This window comes from Oryzias latipes, chromosome 2 (genome assembly GCF_002234675.1).
Source record: "Oryzias latipes chromosome 2, ASM223467v1".
NCBI lineage: Eukaryota > Metazoa > Chordata > Actinopteri > Beloniformes > Adrianichthyidae > Oryzias > Oryzias latipes.
The window spans coordinates 19295050-19307094 of NC_019860.2; positions in this window are offsets into that span (position 1 = coordinate 19295050).

Consider the following 12045-nt stretch of genomic DNA (forward strand, 5'->3'; position numbering starts at 1 on the left):
CAGAAGACTGAAGTTGAACTCCATTAAAGCTGAAAAAAAGTCAAAAGAGAAGAACACATTACTTATTAATGGCAAAAAAATGAAGGGTTATTGGTCACACCTTAACCTGTTATAGCTGATTCTCTTTGTTGTTGCCTAAAATGCTTTTATTAGGAATTTCTGTCTTATTATTTACATTTTTATGGTCCAGCCTAATGTCCTCTGCCTGTTTTCATGACTCTATTTCTTAAAAGATAACTTTAGCAGTTCATTGGACAGTATTGATACAAAAACCAAATGTTATTTGAGCTGCAGGCGCGTCCACTTTCAATGTTAAGTCAATGTACAGACATAATCAGATGTCCTGCACCGCGTCTTGAGAATCCAGTGTGACATAATTCTCTAATGGCGTTGGAATATTTCCAGACTTTGGCAAAGCTTCAAATTGCACCAACCAATCAGTGACTCAGCTTTGGCACTGATGTGCTGATGTGAACAGTGGCTGAAGTCCAAAAGCAAGATGGTGGAGAAGCTTATCGTTGTTGTTTGTTCTCCTCCTGAAGTTTAGATTTTTTTTTTTTACCCATGGAGATGGTAACAAAAGAAAAGTCCTCTAAATGGATTCTTAATTTTTTTTTTATCCCTCCTCGGACTATTGTGGGGCAGCCATTTGTCAAACTGGGTCACAGAGAGACGGAAGTACTGCTGAAAGCAGCCTCTCTTCAGATGCAACTCCTGCAGTAGATTGTGGACCTCACTGATCTCATCAAGCCAGACATGGAGACGTTTTTAGAGCACTTCAAAGAAAAAAGAAAAAAAAAGATCTTTTAACAACATCTGTGTCATCTACGTAGCGATAAGGCTAAAAACTGTTAATGGAAGCTCCTCCCACGTTTGGTGGGAGCAACAGGTTTATTACACTTTTGGACAAGCGTCGAGCAGAAAATTTGATCTGGTCAATATAGAGGCGGAGGATACAAATTTGCTGCATGAATTGCGTCCGGTGTGAACATAGCAAAACCTTTCTGTGATTTCTTCAAATTTTGTAAGTGAAAAGCTTGTTTAGTTTCATTTACATAGCATATAGGTGTGTTAAGTCAGAATCAGTTGACAGTCTTAACCTGAAAAAAGTATCTATACAATCATAAAAATTGCATGAGCAACAAACTAAATTTGTTTACAATCACTCCAGGGTTTGTTGTCTTTCCCTGCAGAAGTCAATAGTTTAATGCTTAACAATAAAGATAACCAAATTTGCCCATCACCTGGAATTCTCATATTTTTTTTCCCAGTTACCATTGAAAATAAGTAGAATAAAACCTGATAAACAATCCCACTGGACTTTACACATTCCAAAACCATCATTGGGTTTCTGCTATTCCATCATACGTCCCTCCTTCATATTGGAGCTCTCCAACCAATCACACTTGTCAGAGAATCGTTGGAAATCTTCAGAATTCTCTTTCATACACATGGAGATCTGATGACTAGTAATGAGTTCCTCTTTTTCTCTGAAGCAGATGTTTAGTGATGCTTTTCTCTGAAACCTTTTTTGAACTCTGCATGAATCCAAAAGCTGTCGCCTAACATTAGCTTCCCTCCAAAAAGCAGCACCCTTTGGGAGGACTTGTCAGGACTTTTCTTACGGTTAACTAGCTTCCTCTTTTACAGGCCCCAGGTTAGACTTTGCCATATTCCATATTTCCATATTCTACATACCAAGAAAAGAAAAACTGTGATACATTCTTAAAGACAGTTCCTTAAATGAGAATTTGATCATAAATCCATAGAATACTTGACTGGGTTTCTATAAGCCTTCATAAAATATCAAATATGAATTTGTACTTTGTTGTCAGTGACTTTTTAATGTATCCCACATACTGAACATGGAAGACAGTGATTTTGATGGATCATGATAGACAATGCCATCTCTCAACAATCAGTGTGACCCTTATTAAGTTGTTAGATTGTGTCATAAAGTATTTTTGATAGATTACAATATAAGTATATCTATATATAAACAAGCAAAACGCCCCTCTCACCCTCCGCGGGTGGTTTCTCACACAAAGCTTGGGTCCTCTACCAGAGGCCTGGGAGCTTGATGGTCCTGCAGTATCTTAGCTGTTCCTAGCACTGCGCTATTCTTGACTGAGAGGTCTGAGGTCTTTCCAGGTATCTGTTGTAGCCACTCCTCCAGCTTGGGGGTTACTGCCCTGAGTGCTCCAATTACCACAGGCACCACTGTCACCTTCACTTTCCAGGCTTTCTCCAGTTCTTCTCTGAGTCCCTGGTATTTCTCCAGTTTCTCATGTTCCTTCTTCCTAATGTTCCCATCGCTTGGCACTGCCACATCCACCACAACGGCTTTCCTCTGTTCTTTATCCACCACTACAATGTCTGGATTCATGATCCTTTTGAGTTCATGTTTTACTTCGAAGCCCATCGAGACGACTGTTGTTGTGATTTTGGGCTATACAAATAAAATTAAATTGAATTGGTTGGTTCGCCATTACCATCCTATCAGTCTGGATCTGGAAGTCAGGATCTTTGCCCTCTCATTCTCTACCACCTTCGGGGTGTTTCTCATTTTGACTTTGGGGTTTTCAGTCCACATTCTGCACACATGTTCCTGTATATTAATCCAGCCACTTGATTGTAGCGCTCCATGTATGTTTTCCCTGCCAGCATCTTCCACCCTGCAGTTATGTGCTGGATTGTTTCAGGCGCCTCTTTGCAGTATAAAAAATTTTTGACTTAAAATTGCAATAAAAAAACGTTTTGTTTTAAAATTGCGTTTTTTTTCTCTGACAAAGTTTCAGTAGAGCCATCCATGCACAGTAGTTTATTAGAAATTTACCTTTGAGTTGTGGGTGGGACTGTTGTAATGGATTAAACCCACCACCACTCCCCATTACTCATCTAATTTACAGCCCCTCACATCACCAAGCTAAAATGTTTTGGTGCAACAAAAATTGTGGGCAATATTTAAGTTATGGAGTCATAGATTTTTTTAACCAGATGATGAAAACAAAGACATACATGAATCTATTTGTCTGCAAGCAGATGCATTGAACAGACCTGCCGATTTTTACTTATTATCACTGCTACAAGCTTTTTCCAACAGCATTTTTCAATCTGCTTCTGATTCACACTGATTTGAATAAATACATTCTCAGAAAAAACAATTTTGAGCTTAATTTTCTTTATAAATGCCCTCCATAAACAGTTAAATATCACAAGATCGTGTTAAAAACGCCATTATCAATTAGTCTTTAAGAAAAACTTAAAAATTATTTAAGGCACCTGATATTACTCAGTGACTGAAGGCAGGGTAAGATAAAACAGCCTTGCATGCTACTGAATACTTTGTAATGCCCCTGCAGTGAAAGAACAGCTGAGCAGCTAAGACAAGAAAAGTTGAAAGTTCCACAATTGGTCCTCCTTGCAGTTACATGTTCTTACTGTTGCAGATTTTTCCAAATGCCACTTGTAGAACCAGTTAAACCCAAACATGCCTTTCTCAGAGAAGTGCTTTTTTGGGGTCATACAGTAAATTCTATTCTCTATCTGCTCATGCAAGATTGCCAGTTTGTTTGGTCTTTTTTTTTAACAGAAATTGAGAATATTTTTAAGGAAGCGCAGCAAAATAGCATACATTTTCAGAACTGGAGTGCACAGTGCTGCTTTTGGGATGCTGCTAAAACAAAGTATTACCTGTCTGACGTGACAAAAATCATAGATTAGGTTGACCCCATCCACTGCTTAAAACAGTATTTGATACATCCATGCTGTCATACCTCCATTAACACACTTATTTGATCTGATGAAGTCCTTTCTAACAAGACAACCTTTCTCAGTTTGACTTATGGTTAATATTTCTTTTTCATTTTCTTTCTAGTGACAAATCCAGTTTGTTACACAAAAAGTAAAAGACTTTTTTCTTCATTTATTCACTTGCGTGCTTGGTATGTTAAGCCCTTTAGGGGAAAAAAAAGGGTATTAGCATTATTTCATGAGGAGCCGGTTTAGCTCGTGCTTGTTTGCGGCGCCTTCCGTCCGTGAAACCAGGGTTCGACTCCGGGCTGCTCCCTCTTCCCTTCTCTACCTCTGCCGGTTCCAAGCCCGGTTTGAGAAGGTTGCGTCAGGAAGGGCATCCGGCGTAAAACATTGCCAAAATCTACCATGCGACTCGTTCGCTGTGGCGACCCCTGATGGGAGAAGCCGAAAGTGGAAGAAGATTAGCATTATTTCATGAGGACTTTGCCCATTCAACATCAGTTTTCATGAATTGTTGAATGAGTTCCATTTCCATTCAAAAAGCGTAAGCTAATCTTTTAACTAGTGTAAAATCCTAAATTGACCTCTGTCATGATACATTTATTCTGAAAATATATGACATGCTCTTTGATGTTCATGGGATCAACATGGATCAGCTGATTCTGATATGGCTTTTCATGTCAGCTCTGCACCGACATGAACATGCTACTAATGTAAAGTGTGGCATAGCTGCACAAAGCTGCTTTCCTGATATCATCAACTGTGTTTGTGGATTGAGACAACAGTTTAGGAGTTACAGTGGTCGAAAGTATGTCAACGCTGAGGCTAAAGTTCCAGAGTAAAATCAGAATCAGCTTTATTGGCCAAGTACAGCGCATCTACAAGGAATTTGGCTTCGGTGTCTTGTGCTCTCGCGCAAACTAGCAAGGTATAAAAAAGTGTGAGGGGTTGGGACAAAAAAAGATAAATTATAAAAAAGAAAAAAAATGGATAGTGAAGGCACAGTGAGGCCTTAAAGTGGTAAACCAAAGTAGCATCTACACTACCTATTTGTTTAATTACCGGTACTTCAAGCTATTTTCTTTTTTCCACTTTGTGAATTGCAATGTTACCAAACAGCATTGGATTTCATTCCTCCAACATAACTCTTCTGTGCTGTCAAACAGGCTTGAACACAGATTGGGGTTTCTGGATTGTGCTAAACTGTCCAATCGTCAACTCTAGATCAGCCATATTGGCATGTGTATAAAACTGCTGTGCCTGATTGTTTGAAAGGACCGGGCACAGCAGTTGATAAGGTATTGGCTAACCAAAACACCGAGGGTCACAAGGCTAATAAATTAGCTTCAAATCACTTGAGTTTAAATCAGGGAAAAAGCACAAACCGCATCCTCTGTTCATGTTTTTACAGAAAAGATGAACAAAGGCTAGAAAAACATCCAACCGTTGGTACAAACTGATGAGGTTTCTTTTGGTTACTAAAGGTTACAAATCTGTAATTGTGAACTTGGTACAGTTATAACAGTTTTATTTGAGATCTTTACTGTGAGGATATGCTTTAATCAAGGTATTGAGTCTTTTCCAACAGAAAAGTCACTCTTTTTGACTAATTAGACCATGTTGTGTCTTTCGGTAACTCCTCCCCAACTTCAGTTTGTTGCAAGTAGCAAGAAGGGCTTTGCAAGAATTTGAATGAGAACCTTATTTTTAGAAGATAGCCTCTTGGCTGCAATTTCAAAATCTGTGGCTGCGAAGGACAGCCATAGATTATGAAAGGCGTGAAAAAAAACTGTCATCTGGTTGATGGATTACAGATTTGGAAATTGAAGACAGGCATTTTGGCTGTCACCATCCTATTTTTGAAGCAGACATCAACGGCACAGAGGTCTTTTTGCAGAAAATCTACATATACAAAGATGTATTACTTGATGGATGTCGTTTTTGCTGTTTGCACTGGTTCATTGTCAAGACTTTTTAAGCCATGTAGTGGCTTTTTCTTAGAATAGACTTTTTTTACATATTACACATATTAGCAGGAAAAAAAAGAAAATTTGTCCAACAAAATGTGTCAATTTAACTTAGTAAAGGTAGAAGCAAAAGGGTAAAGTAATGATATCCACTGTGAGCTGTTGTAATTCCGGACTCATGGATGTTCACGGTATGCTTGACCAGTGAACGGTGATATTGGCCCTGTGTTGGCAGGGATGTGCCTCCCTCTTTCCACCCAGATGAGATGTAGTCAGATTTATGATTATGGATTGCTTGCAGACAGATGCTGAGTGTCACTGTGGGATAGAGAAGGAAGGAGCTGCTACCCGGGGTATACTTGAAGTGATTCACTCCGTTTGCACATAGTTGTCATGCTGAATCCCACAGAGCAGGATACTTATTTTCTCTTCACAGCTCACCAACAGGCTATACAATGGAGCAAACTGGGTCTGCTCTCTGGGTAATTTATTTTATGCAGAGTTTCAGTCCATATTCCCAATAATCTGTCCCAGTATAATGGAAACTGTAAATACAACCATTGTTTTTTTCTTATGAAGCACAGAATAATTCTGTGAGGCCTTGTGTGGACTTAAATATGTGTAAATTTAAAAGAAAAAAAAAGTAAAGGAAACCTTTTTTTAAACTTCAAACATGAAAGGTCAAATAAATTTGGGATAAGGGCAGAGAAAAGGCGACCAGGTGGACTTTAATGAAGCAAGATTAGATGGTACATCAGAGAAACCTCAGGAGTCAATGAATGGACATCACTTTTACAGTTCTAATAAATAAAACGTCTCACTATCAAAGACAAAAAAGAAATTCTGGTGGCAAAGAATTGAATATATCCACTAACTAGGGCTCCAATATGACATACAATATCCTTGTAAATGAACCTGAACTAAACCTCTAAACAGTTTTCGTCACTTAAAAAAAGCCCCCTATGTGGCGCACAGGTATATTTGTCATTGCTGATAATTTAGCCAGCGCTGGAAAAAGATGCGTTATTTAGGGAAGCTCTCTGTGCTCTTGTCAGACCTAATTTGTTCTCCTGCAATGAATCTGTGCATAGCAGAGTGGCACTACAAGCTCTGTCAGCCAGAGATAAACTCATAATGGAGACCTGAAACCTGCGCTTTCACGAGAGCAAACAGGTGTGAGGAATTATCCAAAGTACTCTAATGGACACTTCAGCAATCCCTGTGACATCTTTAATTTATTCTGGTGAGATCATAAACCCCCAAATTATCTATTCTTCGCTCTCTTCAAGTTAAAATAATACATGGACAAATTAAAGAAATTTTTGAAAATGTGAACAATGCAAGAGTTTGGTTCAATAATATTAGAGAAATAAAGTGTCAAAAGATACAAACATAATAATAAATAAATAAACTAATAATTAAAAAGAGCTTTGAAAGCCGCTTGGCCTCATTTGAATTCCACTTTCAGCTAGAATCACAAATTACCTGTTATTACCACATTCCTGGAGTTCAGTTTCATTCACAAATGAAAGTCTTATGGTGGTCAGACTGGTTCAATTAAGAAAGCAATAGAAGCCAAATGAAAAACACAGATAAATCCTCAAAAACAAACAAACAAAAACAGTTAATGACAAAAAAAAAAAAAAAAAAGATCTTTGTCTTGGTACCTTGACCTGCTGGAACTATGTAATGATGGATTTTATTAAGATTTACTGTAATGTGGTCACGTGCTGTTTTTGTTTACATTTATAACACTTTTTTAATGTTCTTTTAATGTTTTTAACATATATTATATATGTATATATATTTTTTTAATTAATGCACTTTTTTGTCTGACGGCAAATCAAATGTTTATTGTTTTCATTGAGCGAATTATGCACTTGTTATGCCTTCTTTTTATTTGTTTAGTATTTACCATCTCATGTTAAATGTCTGACTAAAGACCCCTTTTTCCTATCTTATCCTGTCCTGTCCTGTCCTATACTGTCCTATCCTTCAGTTACTTCACTATTAAGGAAAAGAGAAAGATCAATGTTTGGCTAAAATAATTTCTATAGTTAGTAGATATTTTTATTCAAGAAGTAAATTATTTTTCCAATAGCAGGCTACCAAAAAAGGCGTTTGTGGAAAAGAGGTCACAAAGTTTTATAGACATTGGTGCGGACTGACTGGTTGAGATATGATCTTGGAAATGAGGGGGCAGTTCCTGCTCTTCCCACCAATTTACACTCAAGTGTCTTTGGGCAAGACAAATGAGCAAAGATGACCTGTTAATATTTCTATGTTTTCCAATTTATTTTACAAACATTTATATATATTAAAAACATGTAAGACTTTTTTCCCTGTAAGCCTATTTGTCCTATTAAGAAGTTCTTGAATTAATTAAAAGAGTTAAAGTTTAAACCTAAAATACATATTTTTGTATCAGATATCTGATACTCCTTTAGTTTGATTATTAAGTGTACTAACAAACGTTATACCATACAGTGCACTGCTATCCCTAGTCTATAGTTGGCAAATCTCTCTATTGAAGAAATTGACAAATCTCCCTTTAGCATTTACTGCTACTTCACTGAATGTCTGAGATACACTAGAAAACAGATGGCTGTTCTGACCTCACAAAGGGGCCTCAATTCCTCAAAAAAGAAGCACTGAGATTTTTTAAATTGTCTCCAGACAAAGGGAAAGCCCTTTTAACCGCACATCATAGACCAATGTCAATTTAAAGTCTACACACTGTATAGCAGTCTCAAACATCTACCTTAGGGCCTTTTTTTCGCATGTCTGTACACTTTACTTCTGAAATCGTTCTTCTTCAAACTGCAGTTTTCTTTTTTCCTAAGCTGCACACAAAGCATATTGGTAACGCTTTATAATAAGAGTCCTTAATAAACTATTTATAAGACATTAACGAGCACTAGTAATGTTTTAGTAAGCTGGTTATAAGTACATTAATTAGCATTTGTAAATGTCTTACAACTGACTTACAAGTTTAAATAAGCTGTTTATAAATACATGAACATATTCCTTACTAAATTATAAAGCGTTACCAGAATATCTACAACAATAAATAAATAACAGAAGCGACTGTAAAAGCAAAAAAAAAACTGCAGTGCTGAACAAGGGGTTAATGAAAAGTGCTGTCCTGATTGATTTGTTAAGTGTTTTCTCAAGCATGATGCCTTCTGTTCTAAAGGTCAGATGAGAGAAAACAGATGAAAGTGCAACCTAGATCTTTTTTTTTTTCACCAGCTAACAGCTAGGCACAAAAATATTGATTTGAAGCATACAGAACAGAAAACATTTGTGACCATGAGCTTGCTCATATCGTATCTTGATGACCTGGTTCTTCTGTGCCTTTCACTCCTTCAACAAAAGTAAATGGATATCCTTTTATACCTTATTCCCATTTCTGTCATGCACATTTAAACCTGTTACTTTAAGGCTGATCTATTAGGGATAGTAAAACTTTCACTACTATTTGAAGTGAAAAAGAGATTTCCCACTCAAGTAAATTGTATTTATCTCTACACTTTTATGCTGTCGCTTCCCAAAGAGATCCATTAAAATGTACGCCGTGTGTCTAAGAGAAGTTTAAAAATAATTGTCATGTCACCGCTTCATTTAATGCCAATAACTGTCCGTTTTCTGTCAGGAGATCAGCCTGCTAATAGGTCCCTTGAGAGTCGTCAATCCATAATTTTCCTTCCCTGTATGCCTTTTTTTTAACTTTCTTCTTAGCCTCTCCGACTCTCTAAATGCATCAGTGTGGTGAAGCAAATGTCACTAAATGCCAGTTCAGGCGGACCGTTCCAAAAGCTAAATGTTAGTTCATCTGTGATGTCAATTTCCACTTAGCCTGACCAGCTGTCCTCTGGGTCGACTCTTTTTAACATCAATGATAGGAATACGAGGCTGACCTCTTGGCCTCTGTTGGCTTTAGTATGTCATTGGACGCTGGGGAAAGGATGTGGCAAAAGACACAATAGCTCTCTGTCCCATTGCTACACTTCCATTGTTGTCTATTCATCATCTCTCCGTTTGCTTCTATAGGTTTGTTTTGCAGGCTTTTGGGTTAAATTTCAAAAGACTTGAACCCCTAATTTATGCAACATTAAATGTCTCTTACCTCAATAACAGTGCATAATCACACCTCTCTCCAACACAAATAGTGAGCTACTATCAAGGTCACAGAAGTAATAACAAGACACAAAATAATGTTTCAGTCAACTGTTAAAGTCCAATTTAGGTCTAAGACTTTCATAAGAGTGGAGAAAATATTTTCATATTTCAAATATTTTCCATGCTTTTAATGATGAAGATTGCCAACTTTAGTGTTTCTTTGTCCAATTTCTTCTTTAAAATTGGGCCCAAACTCCAGGGTCATTTTAAATGACAAACCGGTTGGGATTGAAAAATGTTACTCCTATGCCATGTGGTAGTATTTTCACAAAAATATGACTTATTTTTAAACCAGGGGGATATGCATCCACACACAGTTTTTAGCTGAATTTTGATCAAGCCTGAAAAATGGACAGAGCACTGTGTAAGTGTTCTTTTTTTCCCCACACACAAACACTGTAGATGCTATAAGTGTCGGCGGCTGTGAGCCTAGAAGGCCACAAGAACAAAAACGAAAATCCAAACTTTTATCTAATTAAAAGAAAACTACCAGAATATCTTTGGAACTACTTTAAATTGATCAATGTGGAAACACTGAAGGCCTGTTGGATATAACATGCTAAAAAGCAAACAAAAAGTGGAATTGTCAGCAGAAAAGACTGGGTTTATGTTTATAAAAGCAGCAGGGGTTGACTATCGTTTGAAGTTGTAGAGGATTTTCATTGAGATGAGAAACACCGATGACCAGAGCACAAGTGATGAGACAGCTCTTTCTGCTGGTTCTAGCTAATTGAAACACTAAATGAATTGTATAACAAAAAAATAACGTGATACCTAAAATATTCAATGAAACGAAAAACTGAGTGAAAACGCATTTTTATTTCCGAGTGCAGTTTTGTAGAAACACACAAAACTAAGCTGTTTGAATACTTTAAAACATGACCTACGGACCCTACGGACATCACTTTGTAAAGGAGAAAAATACTAAGACTGCAGCATTTCTGTCTACCGTGTTTTTGATACGTTGAGGTCAAGTCAGTACATTGCCAAACTGCAGCAAGTGATTAGAGAGAAGCTTGGACTGATCCGGAGGAATGAAGGTAAAGGAGTGAATCAGAAAGTGTGCAGCCCACCACAAGCAGCGAGGCTGCATACATTTGAGTCTCTCCAGTTCTTAATCAATGATATCTACTTAAGGATGTCTTTGCTCATTCTGCTCGAGTGCACGTCATGAAAGTAAGGATTTATTGGGCCAGCTGAGAGTGGAGAGAAACACCACCACCATGAGACTCCAGGTGCTCCGCCGAGAAGAAAAAAAAAGACTTTTTTTGAAAGGGAAACAAAATGGAGTGAAATAAATCATAATGATTTTAAATATAACACTCAGCCCTGACAAAGCGAGTCGTTCAGTTCATTAGCCCATTAGTGCCGCTACAACAACAATTGAAGCAAACGTGGATGAGCATTTAGACTGCCACACTTCAGCACATCAGTCTTTGTTGACAGGAGGACAGCCGCACAAATTAGAGTAAAAACTTGGATGGCTCCTGCAGTCATTGGTCAAGTAAGTGTAACATGAATCTGCACAAAGGCAGTGGCAGTTGACAGTTTTACTTAATGATGTGTTTACCTGTCTACCTTTCTGTCTTTCTGTCTACCTCACAGACAGACCACAGTTTGTGAGGCTGCATGACTGTGTGTCTGATGTGGTGGTCTGCAGCACGGGGGCACCTCAAGGGACTGTGCTCTCCCTATTCCTGTTTACCCTGTACACATCAGACTTCACCTCCAACTCCCACCACTGTCATCTGCAGAAGTTCTCAGATGACAGTGCCATTGTGGGCTGTGTATCAGGGGGGGATGAGCAGGAGTACAGGGGGGTCATCACTGACTTTGTTAGCTGGTGTGAAGTTAACCACCTGCTGCTTAACACCAGCAAGACAAAGGAGCTGATCCTGGACTTCAAGAGGTCCTCACCATCACAGTCACTGGTGAACATCCAGGGTTCAGACATTGAGGTCGTGGACACATTTAAATATCTGGGTGTTCACCTGAACAACAGACTGGACTGGTCCAACAACACGGATGCTCTGTACAGGAGGGGCCAGAGTCGCCTTCACCTGCTGAGGAGACTGAGGTCCTTTGGCGTGTGCAGACAGCTGCTGAGGACCTTTTACGAAACTGTGGTGGCCTCAGTGGT